Source organism: Mobula birostris, chromosome 2 (assembly GCF_030028105.1).
Source record: "Mobula birostris isolate sMobBir1 chromosome 2, sMobBir1.hap1, whole genome shotgun sequence".
Classification (NCBI taxonomy): domain Eukaryota; kingdom Metazoa; phylum Chordata; class Chondrichthyes; order Myliobatiformes; family Myliobatidae; genus Mobula; species Mobula birostris.
This window is the reverse complement of record NC_092371.1, coordinates 119287007-119310025: the sequence shown is the minus strand read 5'-3', so window position 1 is coordinate 119310025 and position 23019 is coordinate 119287007.

The window sequence follows — 23019 nt, the reverse complement described above, 5'->3', positions numbered from 1 at the left end:
TAACAAAGAAGCCATTTTATTAGCCTTAGCAATAACATAAAAGAAGAAACCCCTTACACCTATAACAGGGTGACCAAAACTGTACACAGTACTCCAAGTGCCACCTCGTCAACAACTTATGCAGCTGCAACATAATGTCCCAACTCAGTGCCCTGACTGACGAAGGTCAGTGTGCTAAACTCATTTTTCACAACTCTGTCTACCAGTGACGCCACATTCAATTAGCCTGCGCTTCTAGGTTCCTCCATTTCAAAACATTCCCTGGTGTCCTTCCATTGGTAGCATAAGCCCTGTGCAGCCTTGACTTTCTAAAATACATCACCTCACATTTATTCCTATTGAAATTCATTTGCCACACCTTGGCCACCTCCCTAACTGATCAAGATCCCACTGTATTCTACCAATAGCCTTTACTACCAACAGCACTTCTTAATTTCATGTTGTCTGCAAACTTACTGATCAAGCCTTGTGAATTCACATCCAAATCATTTATATCAATAATGTAGAACAAGGATGACGCCAGTCACCAGCCTTCATTCTGAGAACTCCTGAAGGTCTCCTGATCTCTAAGGCTTTTAATATCCGGAGATCACCTGCCAGATCCATCTCATACCCTCTCTTTGCCTTCCTTAACAGTATTCTTAATTCACCCATCCCCAACTTCCTAAACCTAATGTATGATTCCTTCTTTTCCTTAACCAGATATCAAGAGATCAGGAGCACCTTGTTCTTGTTAGGGTGAAGGCTAAGTCAATACCTCTCCTCAGCCGAAGTTTCTTCAGCTCACCAGACTTACCCTTCACTCTAACAAGAACATGGTGCTCCAGGACTCTTGATATCTTATTTTTAATAGTGTCCTGCTTGTTACTGGTTCCTTTCCCTACCAACAGGTTTGCCCAATTGACCTATACTATACTATACTCTGCTTATTTCTCCCGGATTAGTCCCTCTCCAGTTTAGGACCCTAACCTGTGGACCTGTCACATCACTATCTTAAAACGAATAGAATTATGACCACTGGAGCCAAAGTGCTCCCTGTCGGCCACTTCAGTTACTTACCCTGAGAAGAGGTCCAGTATTGCACCATTTGGAGTAGGGCCCTCTAAGTATTGACTCAAAAAGTTTTCCTAGACTCTTTTCACAAGTTCCACCCCATCTGGACCCTTAACTCTCTAAAATCTCCCACTAATGCAACCCTATTATTCTTACAACTATGAAAAATTTCTCTACACACCTGCTCCTCATGTTCCCATTGACTGCTGGGGAGGTCTATTATACAGCTCCTCTGTGAACTTCCCCTTCTTGTTTCTAAGTTCCATTTAAGAACTCCCCATACGACTTCACTGGACAATCCCTCAAGAATGTCATCTCTACGTACTGCTGTTACTTTTTCCCTTATTGAAAAGGCAATACCTTCTTCTCACGTACCTGTTGTCTCTGTCACTCCTGTGGCATCTGTATCCTGGAACATCGCACTGCCAGAGTTGCCCTTTCATCAGTCATGTTCCTGTTTAAGGCTATAACAGACACTCACGTCCTCAGATTACACTGGTTGTTAAACAAAAACAACGCATTTCACTGTATGTTTCAATGCACATGTGATAAATAACTGAATCTGAATCTGAATAACATCCCAATCTGCAGAGCCAATTCACTTTCCGAGTTCATCCACCTAATCTGTTAATCAGAATCAGAATCAGGTTTATTATCACCGGCATGTGACGTGAAATTTGTTAACTTAGTAGCAGCAGTTCAATGCAATACATAATACAGAAGAGAAAAATAAATAAATAAATAACCCTATATGTTTATTGAATAGATTAAAAATGTGCAAAAACAGAAATACTATATATTTTTAAAAGTGAGGTAGTGTCCAAGGGTTCAATGTCCATTTAGGAATCAGATGGCAGAAAGGAAGAAGCTGTTCCTGAATCACTGAGTGTGTGCCTTCAGGCTTCTGTACCTCCTACCTGATGGTAACAGTGAGAAAAGGGCATACCCTGGGTGCCGGAGGCCCTTAATAATGGACGCTGCCTTTCTGAGACACTGCTCCCTAAAGATGTCCAGGGTACTTTGTAGGCTAGTACCCAAGATGGAGCTGACTAGATTTACAACCTTATTCAGCTTCTTTCGGTCCTGTGCAGTAGTCCCTCCATACAGACAGTGATGCAGCCTGTCAGAATGCTCTCCATGGTACAACTATAGAAGTTTTTGAGTGTATTTGTTGACATGCCAAATCTCTTCAAACTCCTAATGAAGTATAGTTGCTGTCTTGCCTTCTTTATAACTACATCAATACATTAGGACCAGGTTAGATCCTCAGAGATCTTGACACCCAGGAACTTGAAGCTGCTCACTCTCTCCACTTCTGATCCCTCTATGAGGATTGGTATGTGTTCTTTCGTCTTACCCTTCCTGAAGTCCACAATCAGCTCTTTCATCTTACTGACATTGAGTGCCGGGTTGTTGCTGTGGCACCACTCCACTAGTTGGCATATCTCACTCCTGTATGCCCTCTCGTCACCACCTGAGATTCTACCAACAATGGTTGTATCGTCAGCAAACTTATAGATGGTATTTGAGCTATGCTTTGCCACACAGTTATGTGTATATAGAGAGTAGAGCAGTGGGCTAAGCACACACCCCTGAGGTGTGCTCGTATTGATTGTCATGCATTGAACTTCATGCATTGAAATTAATGCAGTTTAACTGGGTATTCCTTCCCCTGCCTCTACTATGCCCCAGCTATCCTGATTACTAGACGCTGCTTTATCTCATGCCTTGTTTTCTGCTCAGTCCCACCTCCCTTCCAATCAAATTTAAAACCTCTTGTGTAGCACTAACAAACTTCCCTGCAAGAATATTGATCCCTCTTTGGGTTCAAGTGCAACCTGGCCCTTTTGCCCCTCTACCCCAGAAGAGACCTCAATGTTTAAAGAACCCGAATCCTTTCCCCTGCACCAGCTCCTCAGCCACAAGTTCATCTGGCCTGTCCTTCTATCTCTGACCACGCTAGCATGTGGCACCAGGAGTAATCTGGAGATCACTGCACTTGAAGTCCTGCTTCTTAACTTTTTACCTAACTCCCTATACTCATTGGAGCCTCATCCCTTGTTCTATCTAGCTTGTGTATACCAACAACCATTGACTCTTTGCTCTCCCCCTTGAGAATTTTCCACAGACACACAGAGACATCCTTAACCCTGGCACTTGGGATTTAAAACACCATCTTGGCATCTTTTGCTGGACCATAATTTCCTGGACTAGAGCTTCCCAGAAATATGTGGGAATGGTGCATTCTTTCTGGGAAACTGAGCAAATCCTGAATCTTTTTCTTTGTCCTTCTAACAGAGCTTGGAATAGATTTGAATATAAAAGCAAGGATGTACTGTTGAGACTTTAGGAGCCATTGCCAGATTGCATTTGGAATATTGTAAGCAAATTTGGGCTCCATATACCTCTGGTTTGATACCTCTGAGCCTGAACTCAATAAAGTTCAGAAGGATAAGGGGGGGATCTCATTGAAACCTACAGAATACTGAAAGGCTAGGGAGGATGCTTTCATTCGTAGGATAGTCTAGAATCTGAGGGCATAGCCTCAAAACTCAGATGAGGAGTAATTTTTCAGCCAGGGAGTAGCAAATCTGTGGAGGTCAAGTCATTGGGTGCACCTAAAGTGTAGATTATGCAATTGATCTTGATACAGGGTTTTTGACTCAAAATGTTGACAATTCTTTTCCTCCCACAGATAATGCTTACCCTGCTGAGTTCCTCCAGCAGATTACTGATCCAACTTCCAGCATCTGCAGGGTTTTATGTCTCTATAGATTGTTAGGTTCTTGATTGGGGGCTAAGGGTTATAAGGAGAAGGTAGACAGGAAAGGATAGAGAAAAAAATTCAGCTATGGTTAAATGACAGAGCAGACTCAACAGCCCAAGTGGCCTAATTCTTCTCCTGTACTGTATCTTATGGTCTTATTGAATGTAGTCCATGCTTCAGGAGTCTGTTATCGGCAAACAATGTGGCCTATATGATGTTACTAACTAGGGCCTGGGAGATTATGTTGACTTTGATTGACTTACTCTACTGTGGAAATTTTGGAAGATTTTTCCAAGACACTATTTGTCTTTCCAGTGTACCCCCTAAGGGGTCCGGGATTAAGGTGTACAAAAGAGGGTGGGGGGGGGGTCATGTTGCTCAATAGGCTACGAATTCTATGTCAGGTCTGAGGTCTTCATCTTCAAAAAAACCTCTTCCTTAATTGACCAATATTGTGCTGATGACTTGCATAAAGGTGGTGGTAAATTCTGTCATGAAGTGTGCCTGTGCTGATAGGTGGCTGTGGCGATAGTGGCAATGACCATGTGTTCCAGAATATCACCGCAAGCCTTTCAACAAACTTTCCGCAAGGACAGTCTGAGTTCTGAAGACTGGGTTCACTCTTGGGGGAAGCTTGTTGGAAGTGAGGGTATTCTATACAGCAAGCCAAGCGCTGAAGTAAAATACACTTGGATGTGTTATTTGTTTACCCCCTCTATGAACCAATGAGAAACTATGATCTGTGATGCATGTACCCCAATCTATGAGCTCAGTGTAACTTCCATCATGTAGGATAAATGGAGATGTACTGAAAATAGTGACTGGGAGTGGCATATCTCTCTTGGAGGTGGAAGGCATTCTCCAACGGGTTTTAAAGACTCCGAGGAGCGTGAACAAACACCGATGATACAAAGCAGACAAATTGTTAAAAGCACTCAGCAGGCCAAGCAGCGTCTGTGGAGGCAGAAGGCTGGGTGGTGTTTTGAATCAAGACCCTGTGTCAGGACTGACAGTGTAGAGGGAAGGAAGCCAGTGTTAAAGAGGTGGGAGGGAGGAGTGAGACAGGGGCTGATAGGTGATAGGTGGAACCAGATGGGGAGGGGAGGCAGAGGATGACAGTGGTGGGCAGATGGAGAGGGAGGAGTATTGAGATAGAGGCTGGTAGGTGAGAAATGGAAACAAATAAGGAAGTGATCTAATCACAAACAATTTTGCCCTATCATCCTTGCTAGGAGTCTCACTACACATTGCCTCTGTTTGCAAACCAACTACCTCATCTTCAGCTCTATCACTCAGGTTCCCATCCCCCTGCCAAACTAGTTTAAACAAATTTGTCAGGATCTGGCATGGTCTGCATTTATTGCACGTCCCTCATTGCCCTTGAGAAGGTCAGCCATCTTCTTGAACCACTACAGCCTTTCCAGTGAAAGCGCCCCCAGCATTGTTGGGGAGGGAGTTCCACAAATGATAAAAAACCAGCAATATCTTTCAAAGTCAGGATGTATATAGATATTAAGTAGTTAAATTAAATTGGTGCAAAAACATAATTAAAAAAAGTAGTGAGATAGTGTTCGTGGTTTCAATGTCCATTCAGAAATTGGATGGTAGATGGGAAGAAGCTATTTATGAATCGCTGAGTGTGTGTCTTCAGGCTTCTGTACTTCCTTCCTGATGGTAACAGTGTTGTTTAAGAGATTCTTAGATGAGCACAAGGATATGCAGAGAATGGAGAGACATGGACCATGTGTAGGCAGAAAGAGTTCCTTTAATTGGGTATCATTAGCTTCATTAATTTAGTATAACATCATAAACTGAAGGGACTGTTCCTATGCTGTTATGTTCTAAGATTTCAAGAAGTAACAGCAAAATTATTCCTCAGATAATCTGGCTTTAGTGAGCTTCCTTGCCTTCCTTCCAAAGGTGTGTGGGACCTTTATATTGGCCAGAAAGAGAGGATGGACATGGGAAAAGGTTATTGACAGTGCAAAAACCATGCATCAAAAATGTAATGACATTTAACGTGTTTCTTTGCACAGCACAGAATACTCCTGCATTACATAGAATAATTTAAAGCCCAAACATTAAGAGACAAATGTCGCCTAGGTCAGGGGTTCTCAACCTTTTTCATGCCATGGACCAATAGCATTAACTGAGGGGTCCATGGACCCCAGGTTGGAAACCCCTGCTCCAGAGCAACTGGAGTAAACTCTGATGCATTGTCTCAGCCAGAAAATTTAACCCTGCTTCTCACTGTACAGCTGCTGTCTGACCTACTGAGTGTACCTGGAGTTTTCTGCTTTTATTTCACATTTCCAGCATCTGCAGGTTTTTTATTTGGTATTGGGTAGAGCTTGCTTTTCTTTTAAGCACTTTGGGTTCTTGCACATTAATCTGAGAGAGGAGGCAGGGTCTCATTTAAAGTGCTGATGAAAAGGTTTTATAGCACGTCTAAAAGCACCGTGTAGTAAGGGGATTTGACAGTCAGATTTTTCCATACAGAAGAAGTGGTACAATTACAGTGGTTAAAAAAAATCTTTGAACAGGTACAGGTTTAGAGAAGCCATTTCCAACCTGGAATCCACAGACCCCTTGCTTAATGGTATTGGTCCATGCCATAAAAAAAGTTGGAAACCCCTAGTTTAAAGAGAGTATGGGCCAAACACAGGCAAATGGAGCAAGCTTGGATAGGCATCTTAGTTGGAATAGACAGGTTAGTCCAACAGCTCTATTTCTGTGCTGTGACCAATTCATTTTTCAGGATCTAGTCACAACAGGAATGGTCAGCACATATTGCTTATCCTTAATTACACTTGATACTGGTAGCAACTGAGTGAGTTGCCACTGCAGTATTGACACCTGTGCAATTTTTAAGAATCAGTTTTGTTTGGATATGGGCATCATTGACAAAGAGTAGCGTTAAATTGGTAAAAATGTTATATTAACTTCACACGTATGGAGGAACAGTAAAAACATGTCTTGCATACCATTCATGCAAATCAATTAATTCTAACAGTGCATTTGAGTGAATGGTACCAATAAATATGTACTAACATTTTCGAAGCATATTTTGCATGTTCAGATCATCCCCAAAGTACTTGTCATAGCCAGTGACACACAGAAAGTGCTGGAAGAACTCAGCAAGTCAGGCAGTGTCTATGGAATAAAGCGGTGTAGGGAAGTGGTGTTAGGTAAATTGAAGGGATTAAAGGCAGATAAATCCCCAGGGCCAGATGGTCTGCATCCCAGAGTGCTTAAGGAAGTAGCCCAAGAAATAGTGGATGCATTAGTGATAATTTTTCAAAACTCGTTAGATTCTGGACTAGTTCCTGAGGATTGGAGGGTGGCTAATGTAACCCCACTTTTTAAAAAAGGAGGGAGAGAGAAACCGGGGAATTATAGACGGTTAGCCTAACGTCGGTGGTGGGGAAACTGCTGGAGTCAGTTATCAAGGATGTGATAACAGCACATTTGGAAAGCGGTGAAATGATCGGACAAAGTCAGCATGGATTTGTGAAAGGAAAATCATGTCTGACGAATCTCATAGAATTTTTTGAGGATGTAACTAGTAGAGTGGATAGGGGAGAACCAGTGGATGTGGTATATTTGGATTTTCAAAAGGCTTTTGACAAGGTCCCACACAGGAGATTAGTGTGAAAACTTAAAGCACACGGTATTGGGGGTAAGGTATTGATGTGGATAGAGAATTGGTTAGCAGACAGGAAGCAAAGAGTGGGAATAAACGGGACCTTTTCAGAATGGCAGGCAGTGACTAGTGGGGTACCGCAAGGCTCAGTGCTGGGACCCCAGTTGTTTACAATATATATTAATGACTTGGATGAGGGAATTAAATGCAGCATCTCCAAGTTTGCGGATGACATGAAGCTGGGCGGCAGTGTTAGCTGTGAGGAGGATGCTAAGAGGATGCAGGGTGACTTGGATAGGTTGGGTGAGTGGGCAAATTCATGGCAGATGCAATTTAATGTGGATAAATGTGAAGTTATCCACTTTGGTGGCAAAAATAGGAAAACAGATTATTATCTGAATGGTGGCCAATTAGGAAAAGGAGAGGTGCAACGAGACCTGGGTGTCATTATACACCAGTCATTGAAAGTTGGCATGCAGGTACAGCAGGCGGTGAAAAAGGCAAATGGTATGCTGGCATTTATAGCAAGAGGATTCGAGTACAGGAGCAGAGAGGTACTACTGCAGTTGTACAAGGCCTTGGTGAGACCACACCTGGAGTATTGTGTGCAGTTTTGGTCCCCTAATCTGAGGAAAGACATCCTTGCCATAGAGGGAGTACAAAGAAGGTTCACCAGATTGATTCCTGGGATGGCAGGACTTTCATATGAAGAAAGACTGGATGAACTAGGCTTGTACTCGTTGGAATTTAGAAGATTGAGGGGGGATCTGATTGAAACGTATAAAATCCTAAAGGGATTGGACAGGCTAGATGCAGGAAGATTGTTCCCGATGTTGAGGAAGTCCAGAACGAGGGGTCACGGTTTGAGGATAAAGGGGAAGCCTTTTAGGACTGAAATTAGGAAAAACTTCTTCACACAGAGAGTGGTGAATCTGTGGAATTCTCTGCCACAGGAAACAGTTGAGGCCAGTTCATTGGCTATATTTAAGAGGGAGTTAGATATGGCCCTTGTGGCTAGGGGGATCAGAGGGTATGGAGGGAAGGCTGGTGCAGGGTTCTGAGTTGGATGATCAGCCATGATCATAATAAATGGCGGTGCAGGCTCGAAGGGCCAAATGGCCTACTCCTGCACCTATTTTCTATGTTTCTATGTTTCTATTTATTCCCCTTCATAGACGCTGCCTGAATTTTTAGATCCTCTGACATTTTGTGTGTGTTGTTCAAGATTTCCAGCATCTGCAGTATCTCTTGCATTTGTAGCAGCCAGTGAAGTGCTGTTATTGATATTACCAAGGCCGGAGGGCTTGTGTTGTAAAAGGAATCCAGATAGGCTTTGATTTTTTTTCCCTTAGAGCATAGAAGGCTGAGGGGTGACCTTCTTGATGTACAGTATATGAAATCATGCAGGGCATAGATAAGGTAAACAGTTACAGTCTTTTTCACAAGGTAGAGGAGTCTGAAACTGGAGGGCATTGGTTTATAGTGAGAAGGGAAAGGGACCCGATGAGCAGCCTTTTCACACAGAGGGTGGTGGGTACATAGAACGAGCTGCCAGAGGAAGCTGGAGAGCTGGGTGCAATTGCAGTGTTATAAGATGATAAAGATTAGCTTTGTTTATCAAATGAACATCAAAATAGTGGAACGTACGGTGAAATGCATTGTTCGTATCAACCACCAACAGAGTGCGAGGATGTGCTGGGAGCTGTCCACAAGCGTCACCATGCTTCTGGCGCCAGCACAGCATGCCCGCAACTTACTAACCCAACGTCCTTGGGAGGAAGTAGGAGCACCTGGTAGGGGGTGAAAGCACAAACTCTTCACAGGCAGCGGCAGGAACTGGACATGGGTCACTGGCGCTGTAAAGTGTTAAGCTAGCCGCTACGCTGCCGTGCCGTGTTTAAAGGAGCTTTTTCCAGATACATGGACAGAGAAGGTGAAGAGGAATATGGAACTAATGCAGGCAAATGGGACAAAGTTGGATAGACATTTTGGTTAGCATGGACAGGTTGGGCTGAAGGGCCTGTTTCCGTGCTGTACGATTTCCCTGTGGAGCATCTGCAGTATATTTTTGTGAGACTTGAGTCCTGACAAAAATTGTGAGAGAAGTGACAAGGTTATAACTCAGATATGAGTTGTTGCGCCACGCTTGCGTTGTAACGCAATGATACAACTCCATTGTAGCTGGCTATCTCAAGTGGACACATCGGTTACCTGTAGAGAGTGGCTTCTTCACAAAATTCTGGTTAGACTGCACTTAGAATAGTGTGCATGCAGTGCTAGTGGCCGTGCTACAGGAACAACGTGTTGCGCTGGAGAGTGCCAGGGAGATTCACCAGGACGTTGCTCAGATTGGAGGACTTTCGTTATGGGAAGAAGTTTGATCAACTGGGGCTGTCTTCCCTGGAGTGAGAGAGGTCGAGGGGTGACCTGACTGTGTTAAATAAGAAAATGAGAGGCATAAATGGAGTAGATAGTTAAAATCTTTTACACCTGGTGGAGGTTTCAAAATCAGGAGGGCATAGGCTTGTAAGAGAAAGGAGCTTTAGGCCAGCACAGTAGATAGTGGTTAGCACAATACTTTACAGTACAGGTGACCTGGGTTCAATTTCCACCACTGCCTATAATGAGTTTGTATGTTCTCCCCATGACCGTGTGGGTTTCCTCCAGGTGCTCTGGTTTCCTCCCACAGTCCAAAGACATACTTGTTTGTAGTTTAATTGGTGATTGTAAATTTCTCCATCTTTAAACCAGGGATTTCTGAGGCTCGAAGGGTCTATTCTTCACTGTATCTCAATAAAAGGTTCTTATGTACATGTTTTTTTTTTAACATGGTTGGTATCTGGAACACAATACCAGAGGAGTCCCTGGAATCAGATTTTAAAACTACATTTAAAGACAGTTAAATAAGCAAGACATAAAAGAATGCAGGCAAGTGTGATCAGTATTGATGGGCCAAGGGTCCACTTTTGGGCTGCAGGGCGCTACTCATAAGTTGTTGACTGGGGTGAGTGTACTGGACATCCCAAGTCCTTCGAAAGTAATGGCAATCCCACTGCTAGTTGCCTTCTGGCCACACCAACCAACGCAAAGCGCACCTACTCTCAGCGCGCGCACGCGGGGAAAGAGGGGTGGGGGGGGCAGGGAGGCGGTTTGGAGGAGAGCGCGCGCACGCGGGGAAGGGGGGCGGTTTTGAGGAGAGCGCGTGCCCGCGCCGACAGGGGGCGTGGCCGCCGGAGCCTGTAACTGCCTGACGGAGTACAGGCAACTGCTGCTCAGAGACCAGCCTATAACACAAATCTCACTGGCACTGTAAGAGGGGGACAGAAAGACATTTCTTGTGAGGTAAAGGAGACGAGTGGGAGGGAAGGGAAGAACGAAATAAGGGGGTTCGTTCAACTTGTACAAGTTGCTAAGAGGAGAGCAGCTGTCACTGAAGGGACGAGATGTAAATGGGGAACATCGATTCCGAGAACATGTCAGGGGGGAGAAAGTTTCTTCAAAGGTAAGTGACAATATTCCTTCTTGCCTGGACCAGAAACTGTGTTTCTGCCTTGAGCCGTATAAAATGAAAAGTAATTTTGCGCTAGTGTATAAAATGTAATGTATTGTTGGCTGTGTAATTATTAGTATTAATTTCATTTAAAATCACTTTGCACGTTGTGGCTTCGAGCAGTAGAGGTAAGTGGTCTACACTTCTCTAGCCATACTTATAAACTGTAACTTGCAAAATTTCTGTGAGAATTCAACCTAGGTAATTAACCTTTTAATCATTGAGTTGAGTTATTGAAGGAATCATTTCTCACAGTGCTGGTTGAGTTTCTGTAGAGGAAGTGTGTGGTGCAGTGAGAGCAGTAAAGTTGTAACAAAGCTTCCTGTTTCTTTTTCAAAAATTCAAAGAATTTAAAAAAAATCTAGCACGTTTTAATTGGTTAAGATAACCTGAGGCAAAAGCTGCCCAACATCTTTCTTTCTAGTTAATTTGCAACAGAGAGCAGAGTAGCTATCGATAAAGTTGTTCTGTGCAAACCTGAAACGAATGCTTAGTATAAATATTTCTTGTCATTTGAAGCCAAGTTGGAGTGTGTTGATGTTAGCTGTTGCTTTTCAGATTATAATAATGGCAATAATCTGATGTTTTGTCTGCTAAAAGCACTTCAGGATACCAAGCCAAAAAAAAAACAAGTAATTGCAAATGTTTCAAACTATCAGTATAAATCCTAAACCGGATGAATTACATTGCATTTATATAATTCCTTGGTTACATTCTTTGCATGACTGGAAAGCTTTGTATATTCCTTGAGGGATGTTTCATATAAAGTTCAGACCACACAACTTTGGCATGCAGCACAATACAGTTATTTCAATTGGTTTTATGTACAAATGCTCTAGAACTGGGTGGTGATTTGACCCTTCAAGTGTGGTTGAAAATGTTGAAGTTTTATTGCAAATGGTTGTAGGTGGGCTGCGGTGGATTTAGTACATTTGAGGAAAGTTTGGCCATGTTACCGGGAGAAGGCAGGATAATGTGGTTGAGAGGGATAATAAGTCTGCCATGATGGAATGGTGGAGCAGACTTGATGGGCTGAGTGGTCTAACTCTGCTCCTGTATCGTATGGTTATATTTGACCTCTTGAGCAATGTTAGTCCAGCCTGTTGCTAGGCATTACTGGTGCTAATTAAAGGGTTATTGGTGAGAGCAGAGAACTGATCACTTGTTCACGCTTAAGTATGCATCAAAATGATAAAGCTAGTCAGCATTAAACCCAGTAATTAAAGCTTGGACACACGTAACAATGTGAGCTTGGATCTTGCGTCTGGAAGTTCACGACTACTGAAATTTCCTTTTGATTCTACATGCATCAGTGGAAAGGAAAGAAATTACCTCTGTATTTGAGCAATACTAAGCTCCATGTCAAGAGATTTCCTGCTGTGAGATACAGCATTGTAATAATCTGTTGCCTCTGCATGGTAATACATACTACCCTTGTGTATCAATCTTCAACCTGTTTATCCTTAAATACATTATCAGCTGCAAAGAATATTAATATTAGATAAATATGTGCAGACATTGTACGTCTTTGTCAAAAGTGTTTTCAGAAAATGCTGAATTGCAAGTTTTGCAGAACTAACTGTAGCGTCTGTGGGGTAGTTCACCTACAACTGCAAAGTCAAAGTAAAGCTAACAACAGAAAATCCTTTTTAAATTATGGCAATCATTATCAAAGTCATGTGTCAAGGAAACGCCACATAGTGCTCGCAGTTCTTAAAGGGACATTTACTGCTTTTCAACAAATGATCCTTACCAACATTAATTATCTGTACGCACATGAAAGTACAAATTGCTTACAGATGTATGCAGTTATAAGCATGATCAATTCTGTTCACTCGGCCCCTTGGTAAAGAGTTTTGTGGTCAATAAAGAAGGCTGAGTTGCAGTTAATGGCTTGTGCCTACTTCAGTCATTAGAAATTCCAGCAAATCTCTTCATAATTTTTGTCTTATGCATGTTTGGTCTGGATCCTGTTCTATAATGGTATTAATGTAAAATCCATCTACAGCTTCCTTTATACAGTTCGTACCTCCGCTGGATTGCTCCTCCTACAGTCCAGCTTCGACACACCTGTGTTCTCTTCTCCAGAATTAAAATTTATTTAAATAAGACCTATTACTGCCCTCTTCTGCTAGATGGGGAAGCACAGTCTGTAGAGCTGCTGCCGTACTGCCCCAGTTTGTTCCTGACCTCTAGTGCTGTCTGTGTGGAGTTTGCATTTTCTCCTTGTGACCACTAGGTTCCTACCACATGACAAAGCTGTTCAACTTGGATTAATTGGCCATTGAAAATTGTCATGTGTTGTTGATGGAAATGTGGGGAGGATAGAATGGGATTGGTGTAACTGACCACCTTCAGCAGTTTCCTTCCTCAAAATTCAATATATTGCTACACAGATGTCAGGGATGCTTATAGCAGTTTTGCCACCATACTGTTGGAAGAATATCATCGGCCATGGAGAATCTGTATTCTAGATGAGGAGTTCCCAAAAATTTTTTATGCCATGGACCAGAATGCACAGGAAGATCCATTCCCTGCTCATGATGTATTTTCTAACCATTTAGGAAAGGCCTCTGCTGTAAATTTTTTTTTCAAAATTCTACCCTGTGATCCTAGGCTCCTGAGACAACATAAAACATTTCTCTATCATTCTGCCGAACCTAGACAATTCGAGAGAAGGGGTTCCCATCCTGGGGTTCAGGGACCCCTTTCTTAACAGTAGGGGTCCATAGCATAAAAATTTTTTGGGAACTCCTCATCTAGATTACAGATTCTCCATGGCCGATGATATTCTTCCAACAGTATGGTGGCAAAACTGCTATAAGCATCCCCGACGTCTGTGTAGCAATATATTGAGTTTTGAGGAAGGAAACTGCTGAAGAAATAATTTAATGGCACACTTAAAGTGTAGGTTCAGTTTGGGGCAGTTGGTTTGATTTCTCTTTCTGTTCTTCAGTTATCCATGGGGCTGACTTGCCATAATGCATTCTGTTGTGTTTATTGGTGTTTTGGAAAGGGCAATATGAATTGTGGTCCTCCCCTGATGAATTTGGCAAATAAATTCTCTCTGGTAGATAACCTTTGATAATGGGAAGCACTGAATGTGATTTCAAAAGGTTTGTTTTGACTCCATTCTCTCCATACTAGTTGAAAGCCTCCCAGAAGACATTCCCACAATAAGGTTCCATAAAGTGCATCTGCTGTCAGCCTCAGCTGAGCAGAAGGATGCTGATGGTGAGCTGTGTGAATCTGGCAGTTCATCAGTTCAAGGGTTTTTTTGTAAGTTGCCCTGGCTAGAGATTCCCAAAGTACAGCAGGCACTCAATCCTGTTCTGCAAATGCCTTTATGAATGGGTGAGAAAACGCAGAGTCACTCGTGGGCTGGGCAGCCCCATGCTAACTACCGGCAATCAGCACTTCCCCTTTTTTTCAAGCATCAGTTTTCACTGAGGGTACCTGAATTTCAGTCATGCCTACTACACCACGCACTGGACATAATTGCAACCAACCCTCCACAGCCTGTCGTTTGTGAAAGTACTCAGTTGAACACTATAACTACCAAACTTATTTTTTTTTTACTTAAATCAAATAGCGCAGAGTAACCCCCCCCCCACTATCTTTTTATAAAAATAACTTTTTTTCCCGTAAACTTAGCTAACTAACCAGTTGCTCCGCTTTCATTTTGGAGAGGAAGTGGTTGCCTTGGGTGCTGCATTCATAAAAGTTTTAAAATGTGCATTAAAAATAGATCATACAAAACTGTTCAGATGTATCAAAACCCTTTCATTATGAGAATATTTTTTTAAAATAAAAAGGCAGTCCCCATTTGGAGACCTTACTCATTAAAAAGAAAATTTACATTCAAGTCAGAAGTTTCTTTGCTGTGAGGAGATAAATTGTGGCAATAGCTGTCAGGCTGGATTATGGTAGATGGGCGAAGTCAGCAATGGTGAGAGTGTGACTGCTGACATTCTGTTTTTGTCCCCCTAATGCTGGAGCTTTTATAATTTTACCATTCAATTTGTGAGTGTGCATTGTTGAGTCTTACCCAGAGGACTGGTGCATTCACAGGGTATATTTTGAGAAAACGTTTGGTGTTAAGTTACATTTTAAGGTCTGTTGGCTGTATTGTTCTGGGCTGTCAAAATGCAAAGTCATCTCTGGATAAGCATGAAGTGACTGGACCTTGGTGTTTTGCCACTGCAATATAGCTACCTGTGCATTTTTTTTAAAGAATCAGATCATTAGATATGGGAAAACAGTGAACCACTTGCATATTTGAGTTGTTGGTAACAATACAAATAATTAATATTCACAAAACACATTTTACAAATTCGGTATACATGTATTTCTGAAGAATTTATAGGTTCATCATTCACTTGAAATGGTCACATAAATAGATAAGATGGTAGAGACAGCATTGGATAGTGCATTGAGTATGAGTCAGGAAGTCATGTTGCAGCAAGGTCATACCTGGAGTATGTTGAGTTTTTGAAAGGGGTGTAGAAGAGATTCACTGGAACGCTGCTTGGATTATGGGATACAAGCTATAAGGAGAGACTGGACAAATGTGACACACACACACACACACACACACACACACACACACACACACACAACTACTGGAGGAACTCTGCAGGTCATGCTGCATTTATGGAGGGAAATGAATAGTCAATGTTTCGGGCTGAGATTTTCATCTGGACGGTGACGTTTCGGCTCAAAACGTTGACTGTTCTTTAACCTCCACAGTTGTCACCTGACCTGCTGAGTTCCTCCAACGTTTTTTAAGTGTGGCTCAAGATTTCCGGCATTTCTTGTGACTTGGACAAACTTGGGTTGTTTTCTCTGGTGTGTCAGAAGCTGAGGGGAGACCTGACAGAAGTTTATAAAATTATGAAAGACAGACAAGCTCTTCCCTCCACCCCTCCCCTCCAGGATAGAAGTGTTAAATAAGAGAGGACATACATAAAAGGTGACAGTTGAAAGTTTAGGACATGCAAGGCTAGTTTTGTTTTAAACAGTGGTAGATGCTTGACACTGGCTGCCAGAGGTCATGGTTGAAGCAGATATGATTGTGGCATTCAACTGAATGCTTGAAGGCTATATCCTGGAGGAGTGTTGAGTGACATAAGATGCATGTTATAGGAATGGAAAGGATGGCGTTTTAAGCTTGCTTTTCTATCTGTTCAAGTCAGTCAGTTTCCACATGATTATCCATCACATGATTTTCCCAGGATTATGGAAGTTCCCCAAAAGGACCAGCTTCCAGTGCGGTCAAACACACAGCCATCTCCTTGTCTGGTGTTCTTCTCATGAGGAGCATTGTGCATGTTAACTAATCTGGAGATTGACCTCCTGTGGGGGTTTTCATAACAATATTATAACAGTGCAAAATTATATCTTTTAAAGGATGTACCAGCCATGAATGAGAGCAGGAGAGAGATTAGTCCATGTTGTTTGTTTGACAGCCTTTTCCCTAAGATACATCCTACGAATTAATCTTTTTATACAGTGTTTCCCCATTTAGCCATTCCTGAATGGGGAAAATATAACATTCCTCTTGATCTTAGACTGCTCTTCATAGACTGTAGATTTTCTGCTCCTTCAATATTGCTTGGTTATAATCCTGGGATTCTGCATCCATCTATAGAGACACATGACTCAAACAGCATTGGTTTTCACCATTGCGAAACCACCTTGCTCTTCAAGCTGAGGAATAGACAATAAATGCTGATCTTCATGTGAAGAACCCTCAGCCACCAGAGCAAATTATTTGTAACTCTTTTATCTACTCAGTGGCTACTTCTGTCTCCGAAACTTTAATGCAAATATTTAATCAGCCAATCATATGACAGCAACTCAAAGGTATAAAAGCATGCAGACATGGTCATTTGTTCAGACCAAACATCAGAATGGGGATGAAATGAGATCTAAGTGACTTTGACCACTATTGTTGGTGCCAGATGGGGTTGTTTGACTACCTTGGATCTGCTGATCTCCTTGGAACAGTCTCTAGAGCAGGGGTTCTCAACCTGGGGTCCACGAGCCCCTCTGTTAAAGGTAGGGGTCCATGGCATAAAAAGATTGGAAACACTGCTCTTGAGTAGTGAGAAAAACATCCAATGAGTGGCAGTTCTTTGACGAAAACTCCCTGTCAATGAGGAAGGTTGGAGAAGAATGGCCAATTGGTTCAAACTGACAGGAAGGCACCAATAACTGATAACCCCACATTACAACAGTAGTGTGCAGAAGAGCATCTCTGAATGCACAACACATCAAACACGGAAATGGATGGGCTACAACAGCAGAAGACCATGAACATATACTCAGTGGCCACTTTATTAGGTACAGGAGGTACTTAACAAAGTGGCCAGTGAATGTATATAAATCAATAACTTAAAGCAGAAGGTTCTAAAGGCCAGATTTTTTTTGTCTTTTTCATTTTCTAAAACGCTTTTCAGAGGTTAGAGATCAGTGCTGACTAATATCAGCAGAGTCGCAGGAGGCAGCTGGTGTCTCCAGCCTGTCCTACATGTTCTTGGGTACTGATCCAAATGCATCCAATTTGAAAGCTAGGCAATCTCGAAGGTCACTAATCCAGCTTAAAATTTCTGGGGCAGGAAAGTAGCTGGAGTTTTGTGCATTCATCTGGAGACGCTTGAAGCTGTATATCAAATATGTTTGAACTTCCTCGTGATGAATCACCAGGCAAAAGGTGAGGCAAAATGAATAATTTTTCTTGGTTCATTGTCTTGGCTCTGCAATGCATTCCTCACATTGTAAACACGATGTGGGGGAAGGCATGCCATTAGAATGGTTGGCATAGTGATACAACCTACTGTTGCCCTACACAGGATAGAAGAAATGCCTGCCATAAACCATGAATAATATTTTAAAAAATATTTTAATTTCCTGTAAGGAGCATTTAAACAAATTGTAAAAAAGTCACCTGCATTTAAAAAGTAATCTGAACACTAGAGAAGGACTGGCGAGTGTTAGTAATTCAGCTGAATGTTGTTAAAGTGATGAGTAAGTTGATGGATGGGGGCAGGAAAGATGATTGAGGGGAATCTGGGCAGAGTAGGAAAAGGTTGTTCAGAGAAAGTATTATGAGGCAGAAGTGTCAGGTTTGGTGTGGTAGTTGGGAAAGGAGAAGAGGAGAGGAACCAGGGACTAATTCATTTTTTAAAATATTTGTGACTGGGTCTGGTTGCTTGCTTAATTAGTTGCCTTAATTTGTTGCCAGGCAGCCTAAAGCTCTGGTGGGAGGACTGAGAGTAAGGGGCTGGGAGGGAGGGGTGTGAGAAGCAGGGAAGGGGGCCAGTATTTTAATGCATTCAAGGAATTGTATTCCACTTTGTAAATCTGTGGCAGAAAAACTTTGCTTCCACATTAAAATGACTTGTCAAGGAATTAATTGCACCTGCAGTGCTGAAGAGTGATTGGTTATGCAATTTTCAACCCTCTTAATCAATTACTTTCATTTTCATTAGTTCTGTTGGCAGGTTTAAATTGACCCAAGGTAAAATTATCTTCTTAACTGTAATAGTTCCATAACACAAGTTTTATTTAAATAAAATATTTATTACATTAAAGTTGCGTTCAAAAATTGAGTAATCCTATAAACAAACTGCTAATCCCCTTAGTCCAGAATCTGTATTAGCAAACAGGTTACTGACTGGGATATCATTTCTTTTGATTTTTGAGGTTGGGTTGAAATCAAATGGATCTAAGTATTGAAAGCAGATAAATGAAATTGTCTTTTTTCTCAGACATTTTTTATACACCCACCAAACATGGCTGCTGAAGAAGAGGGAAATCAGAAACGCTGGCTTCTGCATTTTTGCAAACGTGCTCACTATTTCAATAGTTACTCAACTTACAGTAGAACCAAAGATAGGAAGTAAAACACTTCTGTATGTAATAAATAAGGAACTTTCTGCAGATTTTAGAGCATTTTTTCTTTCTGCAAAATATGCTATTATGCTGATGTAAAAGTGATGGAGCAAATTTGAAATGTTAAGAAATGGAGGAGTTTACATTATTGCAGTTATGGCTACTGGTTAATATTTTAAAATGTGTTGACTATAGCTGCATGGTGGGTATTTGGCGCCCTCTGGTGTGATTTCAACCTTGTTTCAAGCAAAAAATCTGAAACTTGTGGAACAGTGGGTTGAGCAGCTTCTATAGAGCAAAAGAAATTGATGTTTCAGATTGAGACGCAACATCAGGACATCATTCTCCAACTGTTTCCACCACTTGCATCCATAAGCTAACTTCGCTTGATGCTGTACACTGGATTTGAGAAGTGTGGGGAAAATCAAATGAAACTTTCTCTGTCCGCCAGAGAAAGCAGGATCTCTCAGTGGCCACATATTTTAATTCCACGTCCCATTCCCATTCTGATATGTCAATCCTTGGCCTCCTCTACTGTCAAGATGAAGCCATGCTCAAGTTGGAGGAACAACACCTTATATTCCATCTGGGTAGCCTCCAACCTGATGGCATGAACATTGATTTCTCTAGCTTCTGTTAATGCCCTCCTCCCCTTTGTACCCCATCCCTTATTTATTTTTATTCCCTCCCCTTTTTTTTTCTTCTCTCGCTGTCCTTCTCACAATCACTCCTTGCCTGCTCTCCATCTTCCTCTGGGCTCCCCTCCCCATTTCTTTCTCCCTAGGCCTTCTGTCCCATGATCCTCCCCCTTCTCCAACTCTGTATCCCTTTTGCCAATCAACTTTCCAGCTCTTAGCTTCTTCCCTCCCCCTCCTGTCTTCTCCTATCATTTCGGATCTCCCCCTCCCCCTCCCACTTCCAAATCTCTTACTACCTCTTCTTTCAGTTAGTCCTGACGAAGGGTCCCAGCCAGAAACGTCGACTGTACTTCTTCCTATAGATGCTGCCTGGTCTGCTGCGTTCCACCAGCATTTTGTGTGTGTTGCCTGAAACTTACAGATGCTGGAATCTGAAAAACGCAAACAGGAATGTCATTCTGATTGGTTTCTTTCACCGATGCTGCTTGACTAGTTGAATTCTATCTGCATTTGATGCCTGTTTGCTTGGGGTGGCATGGTAGCGTAGTGGTCAGCACAACGCTTTACAGTATGGGCACACTGTCGCCTATATGCTCTCCCTGTGACCACATGAGTTTTCTCCCACAGTCCAAATGTACCAGTTAGTAGATTCATTGGTCATTGTAAATTGTCCTGTGATTTAGGCTAGGATTAAGTCAGGAGGAGATTGCTGGACAGTGTGGCTTGAAGGGCGGAATTCATGCTGTATCTCAAACAATAAATAAATAAAAATAACAGGAAAACCAATGTGCATTAAGATTTTAAGAAACAGAAAGCTGTTGGAAACAAAGCAGGTCAGACAGCAACGGTAGGGAGAGAACATGTCAGTGATGCTTCATGGTGTTGCTGAAGTTGACTGAATCAATGGGGTGGGGGAGCCTTACACTACAAGATCTATAAGCTTTTAACCTTATTTTTATCTTTCCACAGGTTTTGCCTGAACTGCTATTTCCAGGATTTTCTGTTTTCATATCAGGCTTCAAGCTGCCGTGTTAATTTAGGTTTCCGCTCAAGTGTAGATATTATTTGTGCTTCTGTTCAATACAATCACACAATCAGGAAGTTTAAAGTCTACCACATCTGTTCAGTCACAACATGTGGTAATAGTATATTCTCAAACCATCTGCTTTCTGTTATTATCCTCTTATTTTCACATCTCTTGTGGCTTCACAATATTATTCGTGGGCAAGCAAATGGAGCCATAGGGATACAGTATGTAAATAGGCACTTCAGCCCATTGAGTCTATGCAGACTTATTTCGGTACTCCTGCATTCATTCCATTTAATATTATTCCCAAACTCATAGAATCAAAGAAAAGTACAGCACAGAAACAGGCCCTTTAGCCCATCTGGACAATACCAACCCCTATTGATTCTCTCATGTTCTACCACTTGCCTGCACACCAGGACAATTTACAGTGATTAATCTAGCAACCTGATGGTAAATTGGTTATTGTTCTTGCATGTCCTGAGGTACAGTGAGAAGTTTTGCATGCCGTACACATAAATCACTTTGTCACATCAGTGGATCGAGTTAGTACTAGGACAAAAACAATAACAATGCAGAATGTAATGTTCAAATGACAGAGAAAATGCAGTGCTGGCAGACAACTTACGAGGGCATGATGAGGTAGATGATGAGGTCAATGGTCCATCTTATCATACAAGAGGTCCATTCAACAGTCTTATATCAGCAGGATAGAAGCTGTCTTTGAATTTTGTGGTATGTGCTTTCAGGCTTTTGTATCTTTTGCCCAGCGAAAGGGGAGAAGAAAGGATGTTCTGGGTAGGTGGGGTCTTTGATAATGTTAGCTGCTTTACTGAGTCACTATTTTATGAAAGTTCATTGATTTCCTTATTTACCTAATTATTTATCGAGAGACAGCACAGAGTAGGCCATTCTGACCCTTCAAGCTGCACTGCCCAGCAATCCCACAGTACAACTTTGGACTGTGGGAGGAAACCCACGCTGTCACGGGGAGAACGTATAAACTCCTTACAGGCAGCCTTGGGAATTGAACTCGGGTCACCTGTATTGTAAAGCATTGTGCTAACCAATATACTACCAATTCTATAGACTTGTGTTTCAAAACCAAAATCCTACTTTTACGATTATTTCTTGACTTGTCGTGCACACATATACTCTTGTGTCAGTCCTAATGCAGGGTTTAGCCAGAAACAGCAACTCTTTCCCTCTTCCAGCAACACCCCCACCCCCGCCTCCCTTGCAGACACTGCTTGACCTGCTGAGTTCCTAGAGCAGATTTTTGCTTCAGGTTTCAGCATCTGCCATCTCTTGTGTTAACTCTTGGATCTCTGTTATTGCACCCTGTACCTTCTAGTTTAATTGCCTCTTCTCATTCTTCCTACCATGACTGTGTCTGCATTAAGTTTTATTTGCCATCTCTTCATCCATTCCTGTCCATGTCTCCTTGAAGTCTACTACTACTTCACCAGTCTCTCTGGATTGAAATGACTAGTTCACAATCCAGTTTTGTGGTTTTCTAAAGCAATTAATGAGTCAATGGGAACTGAAGTCTTAACCATTGATGGAGCAGGTGGCTGACATGGTGACAAATAATTTGCATGCAGAATTCAGTGGGTGGAGCAGTCTGTGTGGGAGGGAAGAAATTATTGAAATTCTGTATCAGGATGGGTCATTTGTGAAGTCAGGTCTTCTGTGTGCCCTGATTCACAGCCTTCCAGTTCTTAATATCAACCCACTATTCCTTCTCCATTTTGAACATCTTTGGCCCTACAAGTCAGCGGGACAGTTGCATTTCTTCAAGGTACATTCAATCGTTGATGTCTGCTTCCATGAGTTGATTCCTAAGAGGTTTTCTATGGTCTCGACTTGAACCATTTGTGTAGGGAAACAATGTGGTCAGTGACAAGAGCAGATTTGCAGAACTGATGGGAAACTGTTCATCATCAGATGACCAAATTGATAAATTAGTTTATTATTAAACCAAAATACAGTGGAACTATAAATATTTTACTCCACTTTAAATATTCCCAATAGCTAAAGAAATTCCTTCTCATCTAAAGGGACGTCCTTGTATTCTTTGGCTGTACCCTCTGGTCTTAGATTTTCTCACAATAGGAAACATCTTGTCCTTATCCACTCTGTGTAGGCTTTTCAGTATTCAACAGGTTTCAATGAGATTCCCCCCTCATTATTCTAAACTTAGTGAGTACAAGCGCAGAGCCATCCAATAGTCCTCACTTATCACCTTGTGTTACTCACTCCCCTCCCCCCACCTTACAAATCTACTCCTCAGTTTGAGAGGCATTGTTGAACACCATATAGCTTTTGACTTGTGGTTTCAAACTGCATTCAGATGCATCCACCTTTCTTGAATTGCTGATGCAAGCATACCATGGTTTTAAGATGAAGGGTGATTGGATAAGGTTTTGTATATCCAGCACTCTC